This window comes from Malania oleifera, chromosome 1 (assembly GCF_029873635.1).
Source record: "Malania oleifera isolate guangnan ecotype guangnan chromosome 1, ASM2987363v1, whole genome shotgun sequence".
Taxonomy (NCBI): Eukaryota; Viridiplantae; Streptophyta; class Magnoliopsida; order Santalales; family Ximeniaceae; genus Malania; species Malania oleifera.
Window position 1 is genome coordinate 127,588,182 of NC_080417.1, and position 27,093 is coordinate 127,615,274.

General features: G+C 33.9%; 1 pseudogene; it reads left to right on the forward strand.

Moving 5' to 3' along the window:
* Positions 1 to 27,093, forward strand: part of LOC131148915 (probable LRR receptor-like serine/threonine-protein kinase At1g53440) — a 66,461-nt pseudogene that overhangs the window by 1,349 nt on the left and 38,019 nt on the right.

Genomic DNA, 27,093 nt, shown 5'->3' on the forward strand with positions numbered 1-27,093 from the left:
TGTAGACACAGGGGAGGCCGCCGAGAACAAAGAGGATTAGGTGGGGAATTTTTTTGGAGGCGCACGTATTGGATGCCCGAATAGGGGCGCCGCAGGCAACTCCTTGGAGAATACTTTTCTTTAATTGTTATCATTTTGGGGATTGCTGCAAGACCCACCCCCACCGACCATAAGGAGAGGTGGTGGCGCGCAGCAAATTAATTTTTTTTGGAATCGCAAGGTGGCGAACACGACGGTGCTCGGGTGTGTTTGAGTTTTCTCTACTCTCTCAAACTAAAAGAAAACAATGGTGAATATCTTTATTGTGGGATTTAATTTTCATATAACGAATTTTTGATTCTAATGAAAATGATGTACCACCTGGTTTTAAACTATGCTTGCTCGTTGATGGCTACTCTGACGTAGTTTTCGTTATGTTTGTTTTTAGTTATTCTCTCTGCGCTTAAACTGCTTTTGATTAGTAACTGGCCTATTAGTACTTGATATATCCTATGAGGTTACTACCGAAAAGTGGGATTTTGATAATTTTGGATATTTAGGCGAAAGACTTTGTATAACGCCTACGTAACATTAAAAATCGCGGGTCTATTGAGTTCTTGCGTTTTTAATCATATGCGATAATCTTATTTACACTAAGAAACCAGATAGTTCTGGATTGACCTATCACAGATGCTTTTTGGAAAAATTGAAGATTTGCTAACAGTACAGAGATTTATGAATTTTTGAATTGGCTAGATTAGCAAAACATAATGATAAACTAGGTTAAATTGCGGTTTCTTAGAAGTTTTCACATCAATATTTTAAATACGTGGCATCTCTAGTTTTATAAGTTTCGCTTACATATTTTATTTTAAAGTAGCTTTGTTAATATTTCTTCTCAATCTAATTATTAATTTTTCTAATAAACTCAAGGTTAGTATAATTTTCGGTATCTGGATAAAATTAAGACACTTCAATGCACCTGAGGACGATACGTATACTTAGTGTATATTTATTAAAACGCATCGATCTGTTGCACTTGCAGTTTTTCATAACCGTCAACTAAGAAACACTTTTATGTATACGAAATTTAAATCGTCGCTACAATACATTTGTCACTAAAAACTCAATTTTTTTTTATAGTGGACTATTCAAGAATAATTTGCCCTTATCTTCACCTAAAATCTCTTTTCATTATCTTTTTTAATACGGCTAATTCCTAATCACTCCAAAGAATATTGTATCTACGCACATCCACTCTATAGTTCAATTCTCCAGCTTAGATCATTTTATCTTTAAATTTTATTTAATTTTTTTCTTGTCCCTTTACGTTTCCATCCAACTCACCCGCCTAGTTCTCTACACTGATTTATTTATTATTTCTTTTTTTAATACATATATCTAACCCTAAGATCTATGTTATGTTGGTTTTAGACTTTCCCTGAAATAACTTACAATCCTTTACATGATAAATGATTTACCCCCCTAGTTAAAAATAAAAATCTATTATGACGACTTCTATTTTGTCTACTTTTAAAAAATATGAGCCAAAGTTTAAGATCATCTCCATAGGCTCATCTTTGTGCTCCCTATTTATATCCTCGATGGCTCCTCGTCATAACTTTTATTGATCCTTCCAAATGTCCCTTCAGATCTCCTCATATAAATATTTTCTCAATCCTTGATATGTCTTGTATAATATTATTCATATCTTCTCCAATTTCCTCGGCTGCTACGCCTACTTGAGGAGCATAGACTACTGATATTTAATTATCTTTTGGGTCTAATACCATATTGAGTTTTATACTTCAAATCCCTATTCTGTACATCAACCAATACTATCTTTTAAGTTTTGTGTCTACATAATTTCGTACCTCCTATCATTCTTATGATTTTTTGTCTGGTGCAGTCGCATATTTACCAAAATTTAAATCATAATTTATCATTTCTTTCTCTCTAAGTTTCACTTAGGTTCTCCCGGCACCCACTTAGTGTCGTGAAGGCAAATTTATTTAAAAATGGTTTGCTTTTCTAAATAATTGGTGTCGACAATTTTTCATGTTTTTTACTACATAAGTATTCTCTATATTCCATTGTTAAATTCAATCCTAATTTCTTAAACCTAACTTCTTTACCTATCAATGTTTAATGATGCAGATCCCCCGCAATTGACGAAACCGTATCTCAGGCAATGTGACATGGCCATCACTTCGACGGCACCCAACCAGAACGCACTCATCCTCATCTCCCACTTTTCGCTACAACTAGTTAGTACAGAGTGTAACGCTTCACTGGTAGAGGATGCCTCCGCCATAAATATCTCATAAAGATTCATATAATACGATTTGACATAAATTTTATGATGACTGTCACTATCTAACGCAACTCTCCTTTTTTTATCTGGGCTTAGAGTCGACTCTCGGTATGAAAAAATTAAATTTAATACAAATCAAGTTTTTGCCTTAGTAATATAAATGTGAGATAAAAATTTCTTATTGGGATTTGATATTTCATTGATTGATTGGCTTCTGAGAGAATATCCAGTTTGCTCCAATCTTCATAGCTTGGCCAGCCAACTACGGAACCATGTCATGGTCCCAATGTGGGCCCTTTTCAGTAATCCATTGTGTAACAACTCACTTGTTCTCAGTTGATGGCTGAATGTATTGATGCCCTATTCCCCCGTGGTCCCGCCAAACACACCTTTTTCTGTCATCGCAAATTAAATCATTATACCCACTAAAACCTATTAAAAATGACACGTATTTTAACTTTTTCAAATAAAATATTGTTAGATTGCAACGTGTTTAGGGCACTGTTAGCATCCGAAGAATGACAACCAGATTTTAACTGGTTTCGGCAGAACGACCTACGTCTCGGAGCACACATCACCAACTATTGAAATAACCTGTGAAACAATGTTACATCCTCTCTCCTCTCTCTCAGTCTCGTCTCTCTCTCTGACTCTCTCGCTCCTTCTCTTCCTCATCACTCCTATCTCCTGCGCAGACTGCCATCGTCATCAAATTCTGCAGCTATGTTCGCGACTACTCAATACTGCGTTTCCACAAAATCCTCCCGGTGTCTCAGCGCTCATATGGTCCCTATCTAGGGCTCTTGACTTTTAAATGATACTCTGAAGGTTGCTCCTGCTTCTCTCGTCTCCTGCGGAATCGACACCTTTCCTCCCCCCTGGCCGTCCGTCTCTCTCTCTGCTCTCTCGCTCTCTCTCATAAGGCTCTCTCTGCACTGCTGTGCTAGTCTGACTATTGTTTCTATACAATATCTTCCACAACCTCTTTATATAGGCTTGATTTTAAATGATTCATCAATACAATTTACTCACAAATTGGAAGTTAAAAGAATAGATTACAATGGAAAATAAATTCCACGCGTTTTCTGACTCATCTCAACCACGTCTCCAGCTGTGTTTCTTCTTTTCTGGCTCCATCTCTCTAACAAGCACACCAAATGACATAATATTATAGATAATGAACCTCACATACCAATGCCCGCACAACATCTATTCAAAACCCAAGCATTTCACTATGACATTTTCACAAACACATTGCGCTACGTGCCTCGCTTCTCATTCACACAACCTCTTAGTGATTAACAAGACCGAGTACAGAAAACAAACTTTCAATGCTGCGACGTCCCAAAAATGGAATATAAGAGTTTTTAACTTACATAAATTGATTGAAACATGAAGGATATAGAACAAGAAAAAAAAATTAAAAAATTATATTTTATATGTTGAGTCGTTTCAAATCGAAGAAAGAGAACCCTCCACTCCCTCTAAAAAATATTACCCTCAATTAATTAACAAAATTGATTTTTATGTGTCACTGACATATGATTTTTTAAAAATATATTTAATCATATTAGAATATTTTTCATTGATAGAAGGAAAAAATATAATAACCCCCACCCCCCCCCCAAAACATAGTCCCTTGATCCAAACAAGCCCTTAGAAAATACGATTTAGTTTTCAAAAACTTCTCCCACATTATTACATTGTTAAACAACGATAGAGCCAAGATCTTTTAACATCAGAGGTAATCACTTGTACTTTTGATTTTTTTTTTTTTTGATTATATTAAAATTAAAAATTTAAAAGTATTGATTATCGCACAATATTAAAACTCTAGTATCAATATAAATATAATACTCAAGTATCTAGAAGTAGCAAATTGGTTTTATATTTAAAAAGTTGCATGTCATGTAGATGAAAATACACTTGAATAGGGGTAAAGTTATTCATTAAATTCTCTTAGAAATCTTATTAGACTTAGATTCTATGATTGACAGCCAATTTGCCTTCCTAAATCCCTCATACATTTTTGAAAACTTAAACAAAAGATGTTTAGTGCCAAAACATCATGATCAAACTGTTAGATGTCCTTTATGTAGTGCTTGGTTTGTGGGTTGAACCAATAATCTTGAGAATCCTCATTGATTTTTTGGTACTCTTGCGTGTGGTTTTATATTTTATTGTTGAAGTCCCATTTTATGGGTTGTTACATATTTTTGCAAAACTCTTAAGTCTTAAAGACAACATTCCCATCTCAATTTTAGAAGGTGATATCTAAATTTCCAATCTGGAGAAATTACTTAAATTTGTGAAACAAGAGAAAAGGACATAACTTTTAAACTTTAAAATCTAATCAAAACTATATATAGCTAGTAAAATTGGCTCGCGCTTTCTATTGGACATACATATGCATTTTGATAATTAGTTTTAACAATAATATTAAAATTAAACATATTATTCTATATCATTTTCCAACAAAATTTGACAATTACTGATAAAATATATATATATATATATATGAATAATTATAAAACTTACATTTAGTACATAAATTTTTTTAAAAAAGTTATGAACATGTACATATGATATAAACTTATTTGTAGCAAGTCATCAACTATAAAATTAATTGAAAAAAATAAAATATAGATATAGACCATACTAGTATTGAATCAAAATTTAAAATGTAAAATTAAAATACTTTATTTTATAATATATGAGAAGTTGAACGCTCAATAATTTACATGCATTTGTGTATTTGTGTGTGTATATATATATGCATAATTGAAATATTATTAGAAACTTTTGGTGGAAAGTAGGTGAGAGAAATTTTGTTGTATTGTATATATTATACTGAATATTTTAAATATAATTTCAATCACTTTTCTAATTTTCATGTATATAATATATGTAAACAAAGTGTAACACGGTATATATATTTTTTATATTTTTAAAAAATATAATTTTAAATTAATTTTATAATTTAATCAACGTAAATATAAACTAAAGATAAGAAAGTAAGAACTAATAATTTATATTAATTTTATAATATAAAAGCTGAATAGAAAGAAATTGGTAGGAAGTGATTGAGTTGGGATCGATTTAAAAAAATTCATTAATGTTGTGATTTTTAAATTTTGTCTCTTAAAAGAGAGAGTAATTTAAAAAATAAAAAAATTAATAAGGCAAATGTTGAGTGAGGAGAGAGAGGAGTTTAGCAAAATAAAAATGCTTAAAAGCTTAATGAGGCTGCGTGAGCTTCTAACTCTGCCAAAGAGAAGGGGAAAAAGAGAAAAAAAATGAATGTGAAAAAAAAAATGGTCCGCATGGGCCCTGCCTCTCTCAAGAAAAGAGAGAAAATAAATGAAAATTTAGATGTAAAAAAATTAATTTAGTGGGGCCGCATAAAAAAAATCCTTGATACAAATAAAAACATATTGCCTCTTCATGTTAATATTGGATTCTGTGTTTGAATTGATGAGAAGAGACATGAAATAAGAGAGTTATTTGTTCTTTAATTTAAATTAAAAAATATTTTAATTTAATTAAAAATAATTATGAGTAATTATAGAAACACCTTTTATATTTAAAAATTTTATTAAATTTGAGAAATTTTTTTTTAGTATTAGAAATTCGACATTAAAATTTTGTCCTATACATGAAGACATATTTGTATATGTTATAATGATTGACTTAATAATTTTTTCAGCATTATTGATGGATATAATAAAATCAATATTAAAATACATCATTTTAGAAACAAATTATAAAACTTAGTTGTCTGAAAAATTGTAGCTAAAAAAATTTATGAGTGTTATTTTATCTTTATATTTTTTTTAACGATTGTAGAATATAAAAAGAGCTAAAAGCCAAAAGAAAAATAAAATATTTACTATATAAATGTTAAAATAAATAACAAATAATATTTTATAACTATTTTAACATTAAAAAATAAAATTTTCTATTAATTTCCCGTTGCGAGAGAGCCCAGAAATAAATTTGATTTCCCCTTTCCCGCGTGTGACGTGGAAGAAACGCCGAAGAACGTCTTCAACGGGCCTCTTGTCTCTGTTTCTCTCTCTCTTACAAGTCCCCTGCCCCTTCTCTTCTCTCTTTCCCGCTCGTCTTAACTACCCTTTCGTTCTCTCTCAGACTCTCTCTCTCTCTCTCTCTCGCTCGCTCGCTCGCTGTCTGCGTTCGACAGTTGCTATTTTTGAAGATTGGCTGCGAAGAATGAACTATCGTTCTGAATCAGGACCGCAACTTCTGTGAACCGGAGCAGATGGAGTCCTCCGTCTCACACTTCAAGGCCGCTCCTTTCTCTCTCCTTCTTCCCCTCTTCGTGGCCGCGATTAGTTGCTTCACGCATCTCGGATCTCACGCTCAACTGCTCCCTCTCGATGAAGGTAGTATGGATTTCTGTTTTCTTGTCTCATTTTGTTCCGGAAATAAATTTGTATGTTTGGTTTTCGAGAAATTTGTCGGTGCTGGTGTGTTGGGTTGAGAGAAGAGACGAAGTGCTTCACCTGTTTTTCTCTGTAACCAAACAAACCGGAATCTACTTGTTCATCTGTGAAAATTCACACTGCCCCCTCTCTAGAGCTTCAAATAACCCGAAATCCATCGAACAAAATTGATTATTCTCGGTATGTTAGTTATATGCGGTGCTTGCTGAGATTTCCTTTGAATGTTCTGATTGGCATTGTTTTGGGATCCAAATTTACGGAATCAGGAAAAAAAAAAAATTCCATGGGATTGAATGGGATCTCGGTTGCAATTTTCGAGCAACCCATCCCGTCGTAAGCAAGAGAGGGACTAACAGAGGTTTTCACTTTCAGATTTATATTTGCTCTTCCATTGTCACGGTTAGCATTTTACCTAAAAGTTTAAGCTATTAGGTCGTGGGCCAACAATGTATATAAAGTTTTAATACTTTCTCGCACGTGCATCCCGATAGCAGGTGAAGAAATAAACAGATGACAAATCATGTCACAAAATAAAGACAGATGACAAGATTAGAACTGAGGACCTCTTGGTAACTAAAGCTCTGATATCATGTTAGATTATCACTTTACCTAAAAGTTTAAACTATTAGGTTGTGAACCAACAATGTATATCAAGCTTTAACAATCACAAATCCGAAGTTTTGTTACTGTTTTTTTTTTTAATCTTACATTTTCGTTAATTTAAACATTGTCGTTTTATATTTATGATATTTATGCACAACTACTTGTGTGCCCTACACTCATAAATTTATATAATTAATGGAGAAGTTAGGGGATGAAAAGTTTTTAATGACTAATTTATCCATTATTGAACAAAATGGATGTTGAAATTCCCCTTGCATCTCTTAATTAATAGTTTAAATTATTATATTATTATTAGAGTAAATTACACCATAAGTCCGTAAAGTTTCACGAAATTACGCTTCGCTCCCTAAAGTTTCAAAATTTCAAATTAAGACCTTTGTCCTTAAAATTTTAATTCTAGATCATGGTTTTAAATAACGGCCGTTACGTAGCGTAACGGCCGATACATAACGGAAATCGGAGGCCCCGAAACCGATACGGGCCTATAATGCGGTTCAGAAAAAATTCACGGCCGTTACGGAGACGTAACGACCGATACCCCAACGTTACACGTCGTAACGATCCGTTACGGACCGTTACATGGCCGACAGGTCGCAGATTCGTTGAAGGCTTTTTGCTGCAGGCAGCAGCACTGCTTTCCCCCTCTCCCCAGTCCCCACACCCATTTGCCATCAAAGGGTAAAATGGAAAGTTAAAAACTGACCTTGAAAATTTGTTGGCCGAAGCAATAAGAAGGCTTCGAAGCCTGAGAGTGAGCACACCGAGCAGATCTACTCATCTTCGCCCTTCACAGCCTTCCAGGACTTAGGAATTGTAGACTTGCAGTTGCAGTAGCTTGGTGAGTCACTGACGACAGGTCTGTAGCAGCTCCGCCGCCCCTGCGAGTCGCCGATAGCCCGTCGGCACCTTCCTCTGCCAGTCGTCGCAGTCGCCACCAACCAGCCTCTCGATTTCAGCTTCGGAGCTTGGAGTCATCGCTGCTTTGTGCTTTGCAGCCTTCGCTCCTTCGAGGCTTCTCCAAGTTCCCTTGAATCCCTCCCCTCTCTTGGTCTGACTCGACTCCCAGCGTATGAGACACTCAACACCCACAGCACTTATCATTATGTTTTTTTTTTTCAAATTATATTTTGTTGTAAAATAGGTTTGTTAAATTGAATTAAAAAAAAGTAATTTAATAGAGTAAAAAATTAGAAATCATTAATAATTATGTAAACTAAATTTTCTTAATTTATAAATATTTTATTTGTATTATATTTTTGAAAGATAATTATGAAAATTAATTCCATGATATAGCAAGCAATTATTAATAGTATATAATTAATATTTTTTAAGGTTAGTAAATAACTAATATTTACCAATAATAATTGAAGCCTTTTTTATAATAATATTTGAATATCCACTACTGCATTCACCATCATAAACAAAGCATTAAAATAATGTATGTACACAAGACATCCATGTGATGGCATTTTATATTATCTAGGCTTAATTGAGCTCTATTTTTCACCATTCTTAAAGAATTCCAAGGAATACTCTACACAATTATTATAATATTTAGTCTTAGGATTTGCCAAACTTATAGAAATAAAATTAATTCATGGCACCAATTGGCTAACATACTATTTATGTCAGCAGGACAAAGTGGTCATTTTGATAAAGAAAATATCATATTCACTCCAATCTATTGAAAAAATATTAAATAATATTCATATTATAAAAGAAAAAAAAATGAAATAACATCTGTCACCCATTTTATGTTACATGTGTATCTACTTGCCATTTCTTGAGTAGGGTGACCCTGTTTATTAATATTTTTTAAGTTTTAAAATATCATTTTGACCTTAAATTTAGAATTAGGTAAAATAAATGTTTACATCTATTTTTTGTTTTTAGTTATCAAATAAAGTAAAAATTGATAACTTAATAAAAAAAATTAACCTAATAGTTAATACATTAATAAATCTGATTTTTACTAATTACTATTGGAATTTGTAGAAAAATTTAATTTTAATTCATATACTGAGAAAATGCTTAAAAAATTAAATAGTCAATTTGTAATATATGGATCTCTATTTGTGATGCTGTGATGTATATGAAAGTAGAGCAAAAGTCTTTTTTACCTTTAAAATTACAATGTTAATTTCTTATAGTTATAACTTATAAATGAAAATAAAATCAAGCTATAAAAAATAATGAAAATATCTTTTTAAAGATAAAGGAATATATTTTTTTTGTAATAAAATATCTAATATTTTATAATTTTATTTATTTAAATATAAAAATAATAAACATTACTTTTTATTTTTAATCAAATATTATACTTTATTTTTACGTAATAAGTATTTAAAATTAGGACTATTTAGTACTTATTATTTAATATTTACTAAATTACTAATTATATTATTCCTGTCATTGTAGAAAGGTTGTAACTTTGTATTTTCTTTATGTTTTGTGTAGAGAACATCAAATTAAGTCTATCAATATGTCACGTGATAGAGGAAATGAAAACTTACCTAGTGAGGATATTGGATGGTATTTTGGTACTGCGGTGGACGGTAATAGACATATTATTATGTGTAAGTTATGTGGAAAGATAATCAAAGGGGACATTACACGTTTGAAACAACACTTGGCACATAAAAAGGGTCAAATAGTTGGATGCTCTAATGTGACCACATAAGTAAGAGAACAAATGATGAAACATCTATAACAGTATGCTGAAAAGAAAAGAGATAAACAAAAAAGACAAGAAGAAGCAGAAGCTCAAATTAGAGGAGATTTTGAGAATTTGAGTGATGAAGAAGACTTGGAAGAAGAAAGTATGAGATTTGCTCGACAAGAAAGCATACGATCACAACAACAATGGGAAGAGAGACAAATATTTCGAGTAAGAACAACTGGAAAGGGTAATATTTATAAAGAGGGAGGTGACTCAAGTTGTAACACCCCGACCCCGAAGGGTGTGGGATATTAACTTTTTACTATTGATTTACAGCGGAAGCAAATAAACTCAATTATTATTAAACCAGAGCACTAATTATCCATATTACAATCATTTATTTCAAAAGAAGAAAAATTTCATAAGCATAAATATCTGGCATCATACTAATATTTCTAACAATCTTTATTTTTCTACCCCCACCCGCATGCTTGCTAAGCCTGATTTCTAACATGCTCTTCAGAATTATCTGAAATAAAAATATGATTGGAGTGAGACGACGTTCAATAAGTAATTAAGATTATTATTAGTGTGTGGCCAAAATGAGCTTTTAAAAAATTTCGTAAAATAATATTTAATACTATAACTTCAAAACTGCTTTTAGAATAAATATAAATTTAAAATTTACTACATAAAACTTTTACCATCAATTACAGCAGTAAAATTTTATAATCATATACTATAACTGTTAAATTAAATTTTTAACTTTAAAACTGTAAAAATATTTAATGATAAACATACATATACTTTTCCTTATACGTTTTCCTTAGATAGTCATTTAAGTATCAGAATGATCATTTTCATGTAAACTTACACTCTTTCTTCAAATCATCAGTAACTTTGTACACGTAATTAAATATGTATAAACATATATTGTAAAAATCACCCTTAGACCTGTTTGACGTAAGTCATGTTTACCCCCATGACTGGGTTGTGCGGTCCGAAGACTGGACTTAACTGGCTGGCCGACCAAACTAAATCAATATACGTAAACTTTAAGTGAAATTTTTCTTATTAAGTCCTGGTCCGGAACCAAGTGTGCACTCAAGAGAAATCCACTAACATAAATAACCACTTTGTAAACAGTGTGGGTGCACTCTGATCCGTATAAACTTTAAGCTGCGGTACCGAACATCTGTAACTTTGAACTTTCGTTGCCATAAGGGGTTTTAAAATTATCTTATTATATTTTATGCAATTTAAAATAATATCGTGAAAATCTCATCTTTACTCATATCTTCATAAAAAAATGCAACGTAAAAATTAACTCATGCCACACATTTTTTGTATTAAAAATATATATGATTTTATTTTTGAATAGAAAGAAATGCTAAAAATTTACCCGAGGGAATTATAACATTTTTTAACCCAAAAATAGATGCAAGTATATTAAAAATAGAACTGGTATAATTAAATATGCGTAAAAATAAACTCATGGAAATTTTGTGGAATTAATTAACATAATTGAAATTTACTTATAAAATAAACTCAGGTATAAATTTTAAATATAAAAAAAAATTAACATAATCAAAATTTACTTACCTTCTTCCTTACAAACACTGTAACTATCTATAAGAAATGAGATCGGAAAGAGTGTGTGATTGAGAACTTATTTAAAAATTCTCTCTCCACCACAATTTCTTTCACTCACTAACCCTTCTCTTCCTTGGAAAATTGTTGTGAAAAATGAAGGTTGAGAGTTCCCTATTTATAGGAAAATTATGGAGAAAAAATGGAATTTATAAAAGTGTGGGGAGATTGATGAAATTATAATTTTTTTTTAAAGTTAAATAATGGGCAAGGTATGAGTTGAGTATGGGATAAGGATGGAGGCCATGTGGGAGTGCTTGCCACCATTCCCACTAAATAAATAATTAATTACTTACCTAATTAATTAATCAATTAGTTAATTAATTATTTTATTATTTATTATTTTATTATTTTTCTTAATCATTATTATCATTATTATTATCATTGTTATTAATTTTAAACCATTTTTAGTATTTATTTATTTTTGAATAAGAATTTAATTTAAATTTTAAAAAATCATGTGGGCCCCATATGGTCTTGTGGGCCCCAAGTAGCCTTGTGGGCCCCACACAACTTCGAGACCCAAATGGATCGTACGTAACTCCAATAATCCTTATACGATTTTATGAGCCTTACACAATTTCGAGACCCGTGTAAACCTCCACACAGCTTCGGGACTCATGTGGGCCCCACACAGTCTTGTGAACCCCGTATAGGATACTTATATTATTATTATTTTATCATATATTTTTACAAATTATGTCAGTCAAAATATTATTTTATGTACTTATTTACGTATATAAACAGTGTCTACTCTATTTTATCCTATAAAATTCCATTTTGATCAGGCCGACCTCCAGGGAGCGACTGAGCAGCAATGGTCTCTGAGCACTCGCTTAGACAAGGTCTTTCTTAGGCATCAAACATGGAATTAAGGATCCTAACAGAGAAGCACTTTCGTTTTTAATACTAACTATTATTATTATTCATTATTTATTTATTTATTTATTTATTTATTTATTTTTGGGTTATTACACTGGCAGTGGTGCTACCAGTGGTTTCAATAGAGCAGGAGCTCGATTTTATAGTGGTCGAGAAGTTGGAGGTAGTGGACGACAATGGATCAATCCTGATGCCCCTGAAGCTAGACTAAAGGCAATGGATCCTATTTTAGAAAGAAGCAAGATTGCGAAACAACCAAAAATCAACATAAAGTTACCGAAAGGTTTAAGAAGTAAATTAGGAAAAGCAGTTGAAAAATTCCTAATTTATAATCGGATTCCAGCGAATGTAGTTGACTCTCCATTTATGCAGTCTATGCTTGATATTGCTGCAAAGGTTGGAAAGGGGGTGAAGGGTTCATCACCCTATGAGAAATCTGAAATTTGTTTGGAGCAAGAGCATCAAGAAATGAAAAATTATATAACTTCTTTTGCTAGAATTTGGAAGGAGAGAGGTGCAACACTTATGTGTGATGGTTGGTCAGGACCAACTAGAAAACACATTATAAACTTTTTAGTTTATTGCGATAGAGGCACCGTGTTTCATAAATCAGTTGATACCTCTAATGTGGCAAGCAGAACAACTAAATATTATTTTAGGTAATTTTCTAGTTTTAATTGTATATGCAAATAGTATTATGGACTTGCATGTTTTTAATTAAATAGTAGTAATTATTGAATCTATAATTTTATTTCAGATTAATGGATGAGGTGGTTGAAGAAATTGGAGAGAAGAATGTTGTCAAAGTAGTAACTAATAATGAAGCTACAATGAAGGCAGGAGGAAAATTATTAATGCAGAAGAGGCACAATCTCTATTGGACAGCATGTGCAGCTCATTGCATAGACCTTATTCTTGAAGATATTGGTAAGAAAAGTAACGTGAAGAAGGTTTTAGAAGATGTAAGAACAATAACCTCATTTATTTACAACCACACATGGACAGTGAATTTCATGAAGAAATTCATAAATAATAGAGAGTTACTTCACCCTACTATCACTCGATTTGCCACAAATTTCATTGCTTTGGAGACTATTGTCAGGCATAAACAAGCACTAAGAGAAATGTTTACATCTGATGCTTGGAAAAACTCAAGATTTGGAATGGCAAAATCAGGCCCAGCATATGATTCAAAGAAAATTATCTTAGGCAAAGAGTTTTGGCAAAAGGCCTCTAATATGATTAAAGTGTAAGAACCCTTGGTGAAAGTTCTTAAATTGTTGATGGTGATGAAAAACCAACCATGGGCTTCATATATGAGGCAATTGATAGGGCGAAGTTGGCCATTCAAAACGATTGCCGGTTTTACAAAGACTATTGGAAAATTATTGACAACCGGTGGAGTTTTCAGTTGTACCAAAATTTGCACGCCGCTAGTAAGTATAAATCAAATACAATTTCTTATTATTTTAACTTTTAAATTATGCATAGTTGCATTAGAAAAGTATTGATTAATATGTTTCTAAATTTAATTGTAGGGTATTTTTTGAACCCACAATTTCTTTATGGTTCTTCACCCTCTCTTGAAGTTACTAGAGAAGTCATGAATAGAGTTAAAAAAGTGATAACCAAGTTGGTACCCAATATAGATACTCAAATTCGAGCTATTAATCAAGTAAGTATTGGTTCCATTAAATTGAATAATGAATTGTTCTAGTATTCTGTAATACTTTCAAGAATAATTATTAATACATCTAATTAATTAATTATATTTGACAATCATCCTTTTTTAGTTGTTGCTATATTGAGATAGGCATGAGACTTTTGGAACCCCGTTGGCACAAAGGGCAGTGAAACAAACAAATCCTGGTAAATATGGCTATATAGCTAAATAATGGAGAATGACTCTATTTTCTCTCTTTGTGTTCAAATTTGACTTTTGAAATATACGCTATACTAACATAAAACTCTTTTTAATTATTCATGCAGCTGAATGGTGGATTCATTATGGCTTGTGTGCTCCTGAACTCCAAAGAATAGCAATTAGAGTTCTTAGCCAGACCACATCAACTTCTAATTGTGAGCGTAATTGGAGCACCTTTAGCCTCATCCATACGAAAACAAGAAATAGATTAAAGTACATAAGACTACAAAAACTTGTTTTCGTACATTACAACATGAGGTTAAAGTTAAGACGTACAATGAGAAGAAGCCAACGAGAAATTGAAGAGGGTTTCAATCATATCAATTTGGACTACATTTTCGAAGAAAATGATCCTTTAAGTCAATGGTTAGAGGAGAGAGAAACATCACTACTCGACGGTCAGGACAATTTAAATTGGTTAAATGAAGAAGTTGGTGGTACTACAGAAGGAGGTGATCAACGACCAATAAACGCGCATGATGATTCAAGTTCAAGCCTTGAACTTACACAAAGTGATGACAATCTTGATTTGAGCCCACCAAGTGATGATGATGGTAATAGTGGTGCTGGAGCTGGGGTTGGTGGGGGGGGGGTGGCAGTGGTGGTGGTGGAGGCGGCGGTGTAGAATATAATTATGGATATGATATAGGGACATCATTTGCAAGAGATATATATCCTTCTGATCCTTATGGACTACATGACGTACCTGAAAATTATGACTTGGGTATTCCTCTAGGGAACCAATCTTCACAACCAAGGAGAAGGAGTGCTCGTGGTGACCCTAGTGATTCTACTGAAGATTCATATGGTATGGTTCATAGTTTTGGCGACTTTAGTTTAGATGGTTCATATGAATCTCATCCAACATATCCACATTATGCATCTCATGACTCACATTTTTATCCTAGTGGATCAGGAATCTCAGGATCTAGTGAGTCTTCTTCTACACACTACCCAGAACCAGCCCCTGCCCCAACTTATAGACATTATTCAGGAGAATTTTCATCACCAGTACATTTTCAAGAGCAACAACAAAATGACGCAAACTTGGGTTCATTCAACTATGTATTTCCACAAGGATGGGGAGATAATTTCCCATCCTAATCTCAAGATACAGATGCAAATTATGAAGACCCTCCACGTCATTCTTTTTGGTGGTGACATGTGTTATGTTATAAATTTGTAATATTGTATTCATGTATTTTCAACTATTTATTGATATTTGATATTAATCACTTTTTAAATTCATGTATGTGTAATGTGTATATTGAGTATTAAGTCTATTGAGTATTGATTCATTTTTAGTAACTTTATGATTTTAATTAATTGATTCTTACATTTCTACATCTTTTTACTCATTAAAGTAATGTAAACTATAAAAAAATATACTTTTTTTTTGTAAACAGCGCACTAAAATTAATATAAAAATCATAATGCCTATTAAAAAGCATTTGTAGGTTGAATGAAAGCCTTCAAAATTCATTAAAAATCATGTATTAATAGATTTCATGCATATTTTTTAAATTTGGCATGGTTGTGCATGCGTGAAAAAAATTCACGACCGTTACGCCCGCATCCCGTTACGTAACACCCGCGTCTCCCGCGACCTGCGACACCCGTGACCGTTTCACGATGTTACCCACGACTGCAATTTCGAACCATGTTCCAGATTTTACTATTGTGAATATGAAAAATTAAAGAACTAAAATATTATAATTAAATTTTAGGGAGTCAATCACAGTTTAATTGAATTTTAGAAAGTTATGATGTAACTTATCCTTGCCATTATATATATTTTTAATTGCATTATTATTGCTGTGGTCATTTTCTCCTGTTGACAGTAGCTAGCTTTGGACCTTACCAAGTCCTTTCCAGTGGGCTACCTTGTCTACTATTTTTAGCAGATGAGAAAATTATTTTGGTGATACAGTGGGATAAGAATTAACAAGTTGATAAGGACCGGTAACAAATTTGTTCCATCTCAATTCTCAATGCATTTGAGCAATGTGGGCCCAGTTATAATTCACAGTGCCCTAGTCTTTTAGGGATGCCCCTAGCCTTTAGGGCCCGTAAATGGTCCTACATTGGAGGCCTCACATCATTTAGCACAAGCTTACCCATCTGTGAGCTTGCAACTTTGCAGTCTACCCCCCACCCCGGCATCCATAGCATGAGTTCATTGAGGGGACGAGCCAAAGTGCGTGCAAATTCTTTATTTCTTTATTTGGGTTGCTGAATAGCTGGCACTAGCATTGACTCCTTCAAGATGATCCTGCAGGACCCTGGGTCGTCCGTACCCATAAAACTAAAATAAAAAGTGGAAGGGATGAAGTGTGAACAGGCCTGAAACCAAATTGATTGGACCATTTTTATTTGCCAAATCAAATGCTGGGAAGCAAACGTCATCAACATATGCTGCTTTTGATCATGTTAGATTTATTTTCGTGTTTGATATTCATGTCTGAAAGAAAGTATAACCATGACTTCCCCCGCCACCACGATATATTAAAAAGAAAAAACATAACCATGTGATTTGCAATAATATATTTTTTGTTGTCCATCAAAAGAGTGAATAGCAAGAAGTTGGCTGGACTTGGGACTTGGATATGAGGATCAGATGGATTGGACTTGGATGTGATTTGCAATAATTTATGGTATGCCAAACCCCTAGGCTCATTTGAGGTTGGTGAATGAAAAAACCAGAAAGCAACTATACATGAGGCTCATGGTTTTACTTCTGTGTTAGGACAGTGATCACAAGTGATGCATTTAAATATGTTTCTGCATTCTCAATTTGATGTGGCACTACCCTGCTGGCTTACTTCTATTCTGCTGTGTTGTAACAAAAGTTACATGGAGATTCAAACTCATAACATCATTATTATTTGGTGTTATTTTGTTTTTGTTTTTGATATCCTTTTTGTAGCTAGGTACTTGTGCTGTTATCGGTAGTCTTGTCCTTTTTTCTCTGTGTGCATCTATTATAAGTTCATATGACTAACCAGTGTATCTTCCTGCTTCTTGTGCATAACAGTGAGGACTCTCCAAAACATATCCACAAAGTTAAACGTCCCTAATTGGAGCTTCAACCAAAATTCTTGCAGAGAGGGCCATTCTCTAAACGTGACACGTAGTAATACCAGTTTGAGCAATATCACATGTGACTGCTCTTTTGACAAAAATACTGTTTTCCATGTCAAAACTATGTAAGTTCTTTTTTATCCTCGTCTTACTTTTCGTTTAAGAAACTCACCCTCGCGCACTCTAGCACATGCACTTTGTAAGGGCATATGTTCATGCGAACACATGTAAATAATGTTACATTCGAGGATTATGTTTTTCTTGCTCAGGGTGGGGTGAGAAGTATTGGTGTGATTAGCAAAAAACCTATACTAAACTGTGAAAATTTCTTCAAATTCTATTTAAAACCATAAATTTTGTCAGCCCCAGTGATGTATGACGTCAACCGAAATTCGGAAACAGAGAAAAGAAGATAATGAGAATAGAGACTGCAGAAGGCAGAACAGATAACAGTGAAGAAATTAAGGACAGCTGGGAGTTAGAGAAGAGTAGAACTAGAGAGAAATTGGATAGAACCGAACAGAGATAGGCAGGAGGGAGGAGGAAGGAGAAGAGGAGGGAGAAGGAAAGGAGAGGGAGAGTGCACTAGAGAGAGACAGAGAGAGGAAAACTGACAGGGAATTCTCAAATCAGATCGCTAACTGTTCCATATAATAAACAATCACGCTACTTATACGCCCAATACTACAAGTGTACAACTAACACAAATAATTTAAAATGGCCCAACTGAAAAGAAAATTACATAATAACCCCAACGTACTTAAAAACACACAAAATAAGCTTAAATTAACTAAAGTTCTAAAATATCCAAGTTTACTAGTTTAAAACAAAATCCTTGATTTCTAAATATTCCTACCAGATATAGTTGTCTAGAATTAGTTGCAAGCTATCCTCTATGGCTCTATCAGCCAGCCCCCTTAAATATGTGATGATTGAGCCATGGAGGACCAAGTGGTAAAACCGTGTACTGATAGGCAAGGTCTTAAATTTTGAATTTGACTCAACTTTCGAAGCTCTAAAAGTCCAAAATTTTCGATTTTGATTTGAAAAAATAATAGAAATTTGTAGTAAAGCATGGAATTCTTTGTGAAACTTTAGAATTGGTTAACAAACATAATAATATAAGTTTTAGGACTAATATATTACATATTAAATACATCTATGTTTTGTATGAGTTGGAAAAGTTGTAAAATAGTACGTGTATCAAACATATTTGTAAAATAATGTACATTAAACATATTCAATTAATACAAATGAAATTCATAAATCATTTAAATATTATTTATTATACAAATAATGATAATTTAGATATGAATGGTTAAATAAAAAATTACTGTAAGTTTATTTTTTCATATAATTTCAAAAGGACTTGTAATAATCTTTTATTTCGATAAAATAAATAAAATAAATTAAGAAAGAAATTTCACTTCACTCCTAAATCTCTCATTTGAATTCCGACGAAATTTTATTGTATGGTTAAAATTTCGACAAGTTTTGCTAAAATTTTGAGTTTTCGATAAATTTCGGATGATTTGTTGAGATTTCGACGGAAATTATGCAAGATAGAAATCAATTGCCATTTCGATTTTGAGGGTGATGGAAATCGGAAATTTTGACAAAAAATTCTACAATTTCATGGAAATTTAAGACCATGCTGATAGGAAAGAAATATAAATTTAAATGAACAATCTATGCCCCAATATCATGGAAATAATTTTTAACCCTTACTCGTGCTTCTGCACACGTGTCCAAGGGCACCTTCCATTTCATATGACTTTGTGGCCAGAATTCCACTTTCATTGTTAATATGTGGCTGATTAATTCAGGACTGCCAAAAGATCTAATTATTTCATTTGCTCGTCCGCTAATCGTTTCTTATTTTTTCTTTTTAATAAAACATTCCTGCTTGGAACGTAGCTGGCTGAAGGGTCTCAACTTAAGTGGAGTTTTTCCTGCAGAATTTGGAGATCTTAGTTACCTACAAGAAATGTAGGTACACTTGGAGTATGAAATGTAGGTACACTTGGCCATTTTTTTTTTTCATTGAAAAGTCAAATGACTTGTTCATTTTATTTCCATTAATTTGTTTCATTTATTAATTTGATAAACTTGGAGTATGAATTTTAATTCCTTATTGAAGATATTTGGATGCTCATGAGTTCCAATTCACATCCTTAGGAAGCCCATAATGACTGATAATGTTTAGTGAGTTCCTATAAAAAAAAAAACTTGTCAAGTCTTTTTTGTATTCTCAGCACTTTCCAGCAGAGACGTTTCGTGATTTTAGTAAATAGTCTAGTTTATTTATTTATTTTTTAATATAAGTGACTACGGGATGCAATAATACTACCCACTTTCATGTTGAAGTTTTTATTAAAGGAATATGGACTGCATCAATTCCTTTGCACATATCTTGATTTCCATAGATTTGCAAATTTAATTGATTGCACCATTAGCTCACCAGACACATTATAATGAAGAGAAAGAGAACAAGCTAAATTGCTGCATATTTTGTGAATGCAGCGATCTCACTTACAACTATATTAGTGGCTCAATTCCTGCGAGTTTGTCTAAGACCTCTCTCACTAGTATGTAAGTATTTTTTACAACTTTATCTAATATTTTTTTCGAGCATATATATTTTTTTAATTGAAAGCTTGTCTTTCAGTGGCTCATTGAACAGTTTTATAGTTGGAAAATTTGTAACTTTCCTAAGGAAATTGGGGACATTGCTACTCTTCAGCATCTGTAAGTATTGATATTAGGTTCTATGCTTGCATGGGCTATGAAGGGCAGTTGATCTTGTTCATAATCTAGTTGTCTTTTCCAGTGTTTTGGAAGATAATCAGCTTAGTGGATCGCTTCCTGAAAATCTTGGAAATTTGAGGCGCTTGATCAGACTGTAAGACTACCATCCTGAAAAAAAAAATAAAAAATAAAAGGATTACTCTTCATTCTTGCACTTCAGCCTTTTTTTTTTTTTTTAGCTTTGAATTATTTTCTCAAATTATTTCTGTTCTCTTCGCATCATGTGCTGAAATGCAATGGCAATGCAAATAAGTTATTTATTATGCATTTCATTTTGTGGTTTGTGTAATGAATTTACATGGATGTGGAACAGTGTTAAGAGATAAATAAGAAAAACAATAGGACTTGGCGGAGTGCATTCTGGGTTTTGCTACCCAGTTTATTTGGTTGGAAAAAATGAGTTTAGCATTAACATTTCAATTGATGCCATGATGTTAGTAATTTAACTGCTCACTGATTATCTTCGTTAACTTTGTTTTGAGAGAATATTACTATGAGACAGGAAACTGAGGCTTGTACGAATGCTTCTTTCAATATTTAATTACACACAAGTCAGAACTGCCTTCATTTACTTCATGGTAGGATACTATTGTTGGGGCAGAAGTCTGATTTTTTAAGCAGGTTCTATTAATGGTCAGCACTATAATGGCGACTCAGAGTGAGGGACTCTTAAAATTGGTTCACTGGCAGGGAAATAAAGATAGAGGTTTATTATAGATCCTTGACCAGTTTTAGGTTTGTTTTCTCTAGGCAGCAAACCTGTGTTTAATTATCTGAAAGAAGGAATAAAAGAGCAGCATTCAAAATGAGGAAGTACAGGGTGCACCAAGACAGAGCTTTGGAAATGAAAACTTACTATAAATGCTGAGTTTAGATGAAAATCCTTCCCTAATTATATTCTATAATTACAAGGATTAGAGCCTCGTTCTTCTCTAAGCTGACATCGCTCTTCTTTTGGTCATGGCTACCTGAAGAAAAAGAGATTCTTATTCTCATTTTAGCTCACTAAATTAAGTTTTACTTTTGTGATGTTTCAATTTCATATACAGTGAATTAAGGCTCATTAATCTAACTCCATGACTTATAATTGTTGCCCAATAATTGACTTTTTTAATGAAAAATCCCTGAAACTGTTGTTTTTTTTGTCCCACATTGGTAGAATACTTCCACCTTAGTATAAAAGGTGGTTTTGAATTTTTTATATTATTTGTCCCACATTGGAGAAAAGTGTTTTTTAGACTTGAGGTTGAAGCTATATAAAGAGCTCAACTCCTCATTTGTAAAACACACCTCCAAGTTGTACTTTGTCAAGAAGTAGTGGATTGATCATCGGCGCCCGAGGACGTAGGTAATTCTATACCAAACCTCGTTAATTTCTTGTCTTGTTTTTTTTTATTGCTTTATTATTAGTTTCTGCATTGCTTTAATTTTCTTTTATATTCAATAGCAATAGTTATAGTATTGGTGCTTGGCACAAGTGGGGTACCCGGCACAACAATTGGTATCAGAGCTAGGTTGAATAGTGTTGATACGGAGGTGTTCCTCTGTTAGGATCCTTGATTCCACGTTTGATGCTTAAGAAAGACCTTGTCTAAGCGAGTGCTCAGAGACCATTGCGGCTCAGTCGCTCCCTGGAGGTCAGCCTGGTCAAAGTAGAATTTCATAGGATAAAACAGAGTAGACATAGTTGGTACGTACTATTCATCCTAGGCCTTTTGCTTTGTTGGTTGCTATTGAATATATAGAAGATGGCAGAAACTAGTGCAGCAGTAGAAGAAACTCTGTCCACAAGAACTCCAACCCCTTCGGCTTCAACATCATCATCAAAGACGATAGCTAATGCTCGGTTTGAGGTGGAGAAATTTGATGGTACCAATAATTTTGGTATGTGGCAATGTGAGGTGATGGACATCTTGTATCAACAAGAACTAGATATTACTTTGGATGATAAACCCGTAGATATGGGTGACAGAGATTGGGAAAAGATCAATCGTCAGGCATGTGGTACAATTCGTCTGTGTCTCGCCAAAAATCAGAAATATTGTGTTATGAGGGAGACATCTGCAAAGAAATTGTGGAAGACATTGGAAGATACATTTATGACCAAGAGTCTGGAAAATCGGCTCTATTTGAAAAAGAAATTATTTTGCTTCCAGTATCAACCAGGTATTTCGATTAATGACCACATAAATGCTTTCAATAAAATTTTGGCCGATTTGTTAAATTTGGATGAAAAGGTGAAAGATGAAGATAAAGCCATATTGTTACCGAATTCTCTCCCTGATGAGTATGAACATTTGACCACCACTTTATTGTATGCGAAAGATAAAGTTACTTATGATGCTGTTTGTACTACATTGATTAGTACTGAATGCAGAAAGAAGGATCAGAGGGTCCATAAGGAAACAGCAGAAGCACTAACAATAAGGGGACGTTCTCAGAGTCATATGCCTGGAAGGAAGAGTAAATCTCATGGGAGGAGTAAATCTCGAGGGAGACCTGCTAAAGATGAATGTGCCTTTTGTCATGAGAGAGGGCATTGGAAGAAAGATTGCCCTAAATTACAGCAGAAGAATAAGGGCAAAGCACATTCTAATGCCAATATAGCCAATGATGATAGAAGTGAGTCAGATTTTTCTCTTGTTGGAACATCTTCGTCACATTATTTTGGTGAGTGGATTTTGGATTCTGGTTGTTCCTATCACATGTGTCCCAATAGGGAATGGTTTTCTAATTTTGAAGAATTAGATGGTGGGGTTGTTTTTATAGGAAATGATAATACTTGTAAAATAACTAGAACAGGATCAATACAATTGAAATGTCAAGATGGAACTATTAAGACCTTGACTGATGTTAGGTATGTTCCAAGCCTAAAGAAGAATCTGATTTCATTGGGTGCCTTAGAATCTAAAGGGTTCATTATCACTTTGAAAGATGGAACCTTAAAGATTAAATCAGGTGCGCTGGTGGTGATGAAAGGAATAAGGAAAAATAACTTGTATTATTTACAAGGTAGTACAGTTATTGGCTCAGCAGCTGTTGTTTCTGAGAAAGATGCAGGTTCAGAAACAACCAAGTTATGGCATATGCGATTAGCAAATGCAGGAGAAAAATCTTTGCAATAATTAGCTAAGCGAGGTTTGTTAAAAGGTGCAAAGGTGTGCAAACTTGAATTTTGTGAGCATTGCATTTTGGGAAAACAAACTAGAGTGAAATTTGGCACAGCAATCCACCATACTGAAGGTATTTTAGACTACATCCATACAGATGTATGGGGGCCCACAAAAACGGCTTCGTTGGGTGGTATGCATTATTTTGTCACTTTTGTTGATGATTTTTCTTGAAGAGTTTGGGTGTATTCTATGAAGCATAAAAATGAAGTGTGTGATATTTTCCTTAAGTGGAAAAAATTAGTTGAAACTCAAACTGGAAAAAAGATTAAAAGGCTCAGATCAGATAATGGTGGTGAATACTCAAGTGACCCATTTATGAAGGTATGTCAGGATGAAGGTATTGCTCGACACTTTACAGTTCGAAATACACCACAACAGAATGGGGTGGCAGAGCGCATGAATCGGACTTTGCTGGAGAAAGTTCGATGTATGTTGTCTAATGTTAGGTTAGACAAAAGGTTTTGGGCTGAGGCTGTAAGATATGCGTGTCATCTCATTAATCGTCTACCATCATCTGCAATAGGGGGAAAACCACCCTATGAGGTATGGTCTGGAAAACCTGCTAGTGATTATGATTCTTTACATGTATTTGGTACTATGGCTTATTATCATGTTAAAGAATCTAAGTTGGATCCAAGAGCCAAGAAAGCAATATTCTTGGGGATAAGTGCAGGAGTCAAAGGATACCGTCTTTGGTGTCTAGAGACGAAAAAAATGATTTTAAGTAGAGATGTAACTTTTGATGAACTTGCGATGATGAAGAAAACAATACGCAAGGAGTCACGAGTTGAAGAGAAGACCATTGGTACTCAACAACAGGTGGAAGTTGAGACAATTTTGGGAAACCCAGTGAGAAATGAGACTACACAAGGTAACTCTCCAGTTACGGTGGGGAATAGTGTACAAGAAGAGGAGATTTCAGTTCGAGAATCTTCACAGTAACAAGAATCAATTGTTTCTCAAAGGCCAAGACGAGAAATTCGAAAACCTGCTCGGTATGCTGATACGGTGGCCTATGCACTTCCAGTTGTAGATGATGATGTTTTTTGCACTTTTAAAGAAGTAGTGAGGAACTCTGAATCAGACAAGTGGAAAAGAGTGATGAATGAAGAAATGCAGTCTCTTCATCAAAATTAGACTTGAGAGCTAGCCCAGCTACCTAAGGGTAAGAAAGCAATTGGTTGTAAATGGGTTTATGTAAAGAAAGAAGGATTTCCAGATGCAAATATTGTTCGCTTCAAAGCTAGATTGGTAGCTAAGGGCTACGCACAGAAGGAAGGCATTGCTTATAATGAGGTATTTTCTCCAGTTGTTAAACATTCTTCCATTCGAATTTTGTTGGCTTTGGTAGCACAATTTGATCTTGAACTAGTTCAACTCGATGTAAAAACTGCATTTTTACATGGTGATTTGGAAGAGGAAATCTATATGACTCAACCAGATGGATTTTAGGTTGCTAGAAAAGAAAATTGGGTATGTAAACTGGGTAAATCGTTGTATGGTTTAAAACAGTCTCCAAGACAGTGGTACAAACGATTTCATCAGTTTATGATGGGTCAGAAGTACATAAGAAATAAACATGATCATTATGTTTATTTTCGCAGACTACAAAATGGATCTTTTATATATTTACTCTTGTATGTTGATGATATGTTGATAGCTTCAAAGAATAGGGAAGAAATCAACAAGTTGAAAAGTCAGTTAAATCAAGAGTTTGAGATGAAAGATCTTGGTGAAGCAAAAAAGATACTTGGCATGGAGATTCGCAGAGACAGAATGAGAGGAAGAGTTAGTTTGTCTCAGAAACAGTATTTGAAGAAGGTAGTACAGAGTTTTGGCATGTCTGAGTAGTCAAAACCAGTAAGCACTCCTCTTGCTCCTCATTTCAAACTTAGTGCTGCTTTATCTCCTAAATCAGATTAGGAACGTAAGTATATGTCATAGGTTCCTTATACAAGTGCTGTTGGTAGTCTGATGTATGCAATGGTTGTACTAGAACTAATATTTCACAAGCTGTTAGTATGGTGAGCAGGTATATGCATGATCCGGGTAAAGGACATTGGCAAGCTGGGAAATGGATTTTGAGATATATTATGAATACGATTGATATTGGTATAGTATTTGAGAAAAATAATACTATTGATCAACGTGTTGTTGGATATGTGGATTCGGATTTTGCAGGTGATTTGGATAAACGTCGATCAACTACTGGATATATTTTTACATTTGCTAATGGTCCAGTGAATTGGAGGTCTACTTTACAGTCTACCATTGCCTTGTCTACAACAGAAGCAGAGTACATGGCAGCTTCAGAGGCTGTTAAGGAAGCTATTTGGTTGCAGGGTTTACTTGAAAATTTGGGAGTTGTACAGAAGCACATTGTTGTGTTTTGTGATAGTCAAAGTGCTATTCATTTGGCAAAGAACCAAGTCTACCATGCACGAACGAAGCATATCGACGTTCGGTTTCATTTTATGCGGGATATTATTGATGGAGGCAAGATACTTCTTCAGAAGATTGCTACAACTGAAAATCCCGCAGATATGTTGACTAAGATTGTGACAACAATCAAGTTCAAACATTGTTTGAACTTGATCAATATCCTACAAATTTGAGTATTTTTGGAAGGCGCCGATGATGTGGAACTCCAGAAAATGTTGGTGACTGAAAATTTTGTTGAATTTATCGTCAAGGTGGAGATTTGTTGTTTTTTTTGTCCCACATTGGTAGAATACTTTCACCTTAGTATAAAAGATGGTTTTGAATTTTTTATATTATTTGTCCCACATTGGAGAAAAGTGTTTTTTAGACTTGAGGTTAAAGCTATATAAAGAGCTCAACTCTTCATTTGTAAAACACACCTCCAAGTTATACTTTGTCAAGAAGTATTGGATTGATCATCGGCGCCCGAGGACGTAGGTAATTCTATACCGAACCTCGTAAATTTCTTGTCTTGTTTTTTTTTATTGCTTTATTATTAGTTTCTGATGGATCCATACCCAGTCAACAGAAGGCTGCTGCTCTCCTTCAATATCTACGGCGCCGGCTGCCCTGCTCCGTCAACATTTCCGGCTCCACCTGCTTTGCCGGAAATGTTGACATTTCCGGCCGCCCATTGTTGAATTTTTTGCTCCCGCTTGTGTGTATATATACATGTGTGTGTGGTGTTGTAAATCAGAGTGCAGAGTGTGCAGAGTGCAGTGCAGTAAGAGATAAGAGAGAGTTGAGTGAGTGCTGAGGGAATCCTCCTCCTCCTCTCTGTTTATTTTTCCCAGCAAATAATAATCCCTCGCTCCCGTGGACGTAGGCCGGAATTTGGCCGAACCACGTAACTCCTGTGTCAATTTTGTGTGTGTGCTTGTTTACTCATCTTATTCATCAATTGATTGATCGGTAAAACCCAACAAAGTGGTATCAGAGCGTCCAGGTACGCCGGAGTTCACCAAACAGAGGTGAACAGAGGAGAAATTCTATTTTCTCCCAGTTTTTGAAGTTGCTCAAAATCCCAAATTGAGCCTTCCATTGTGCAATTCAGC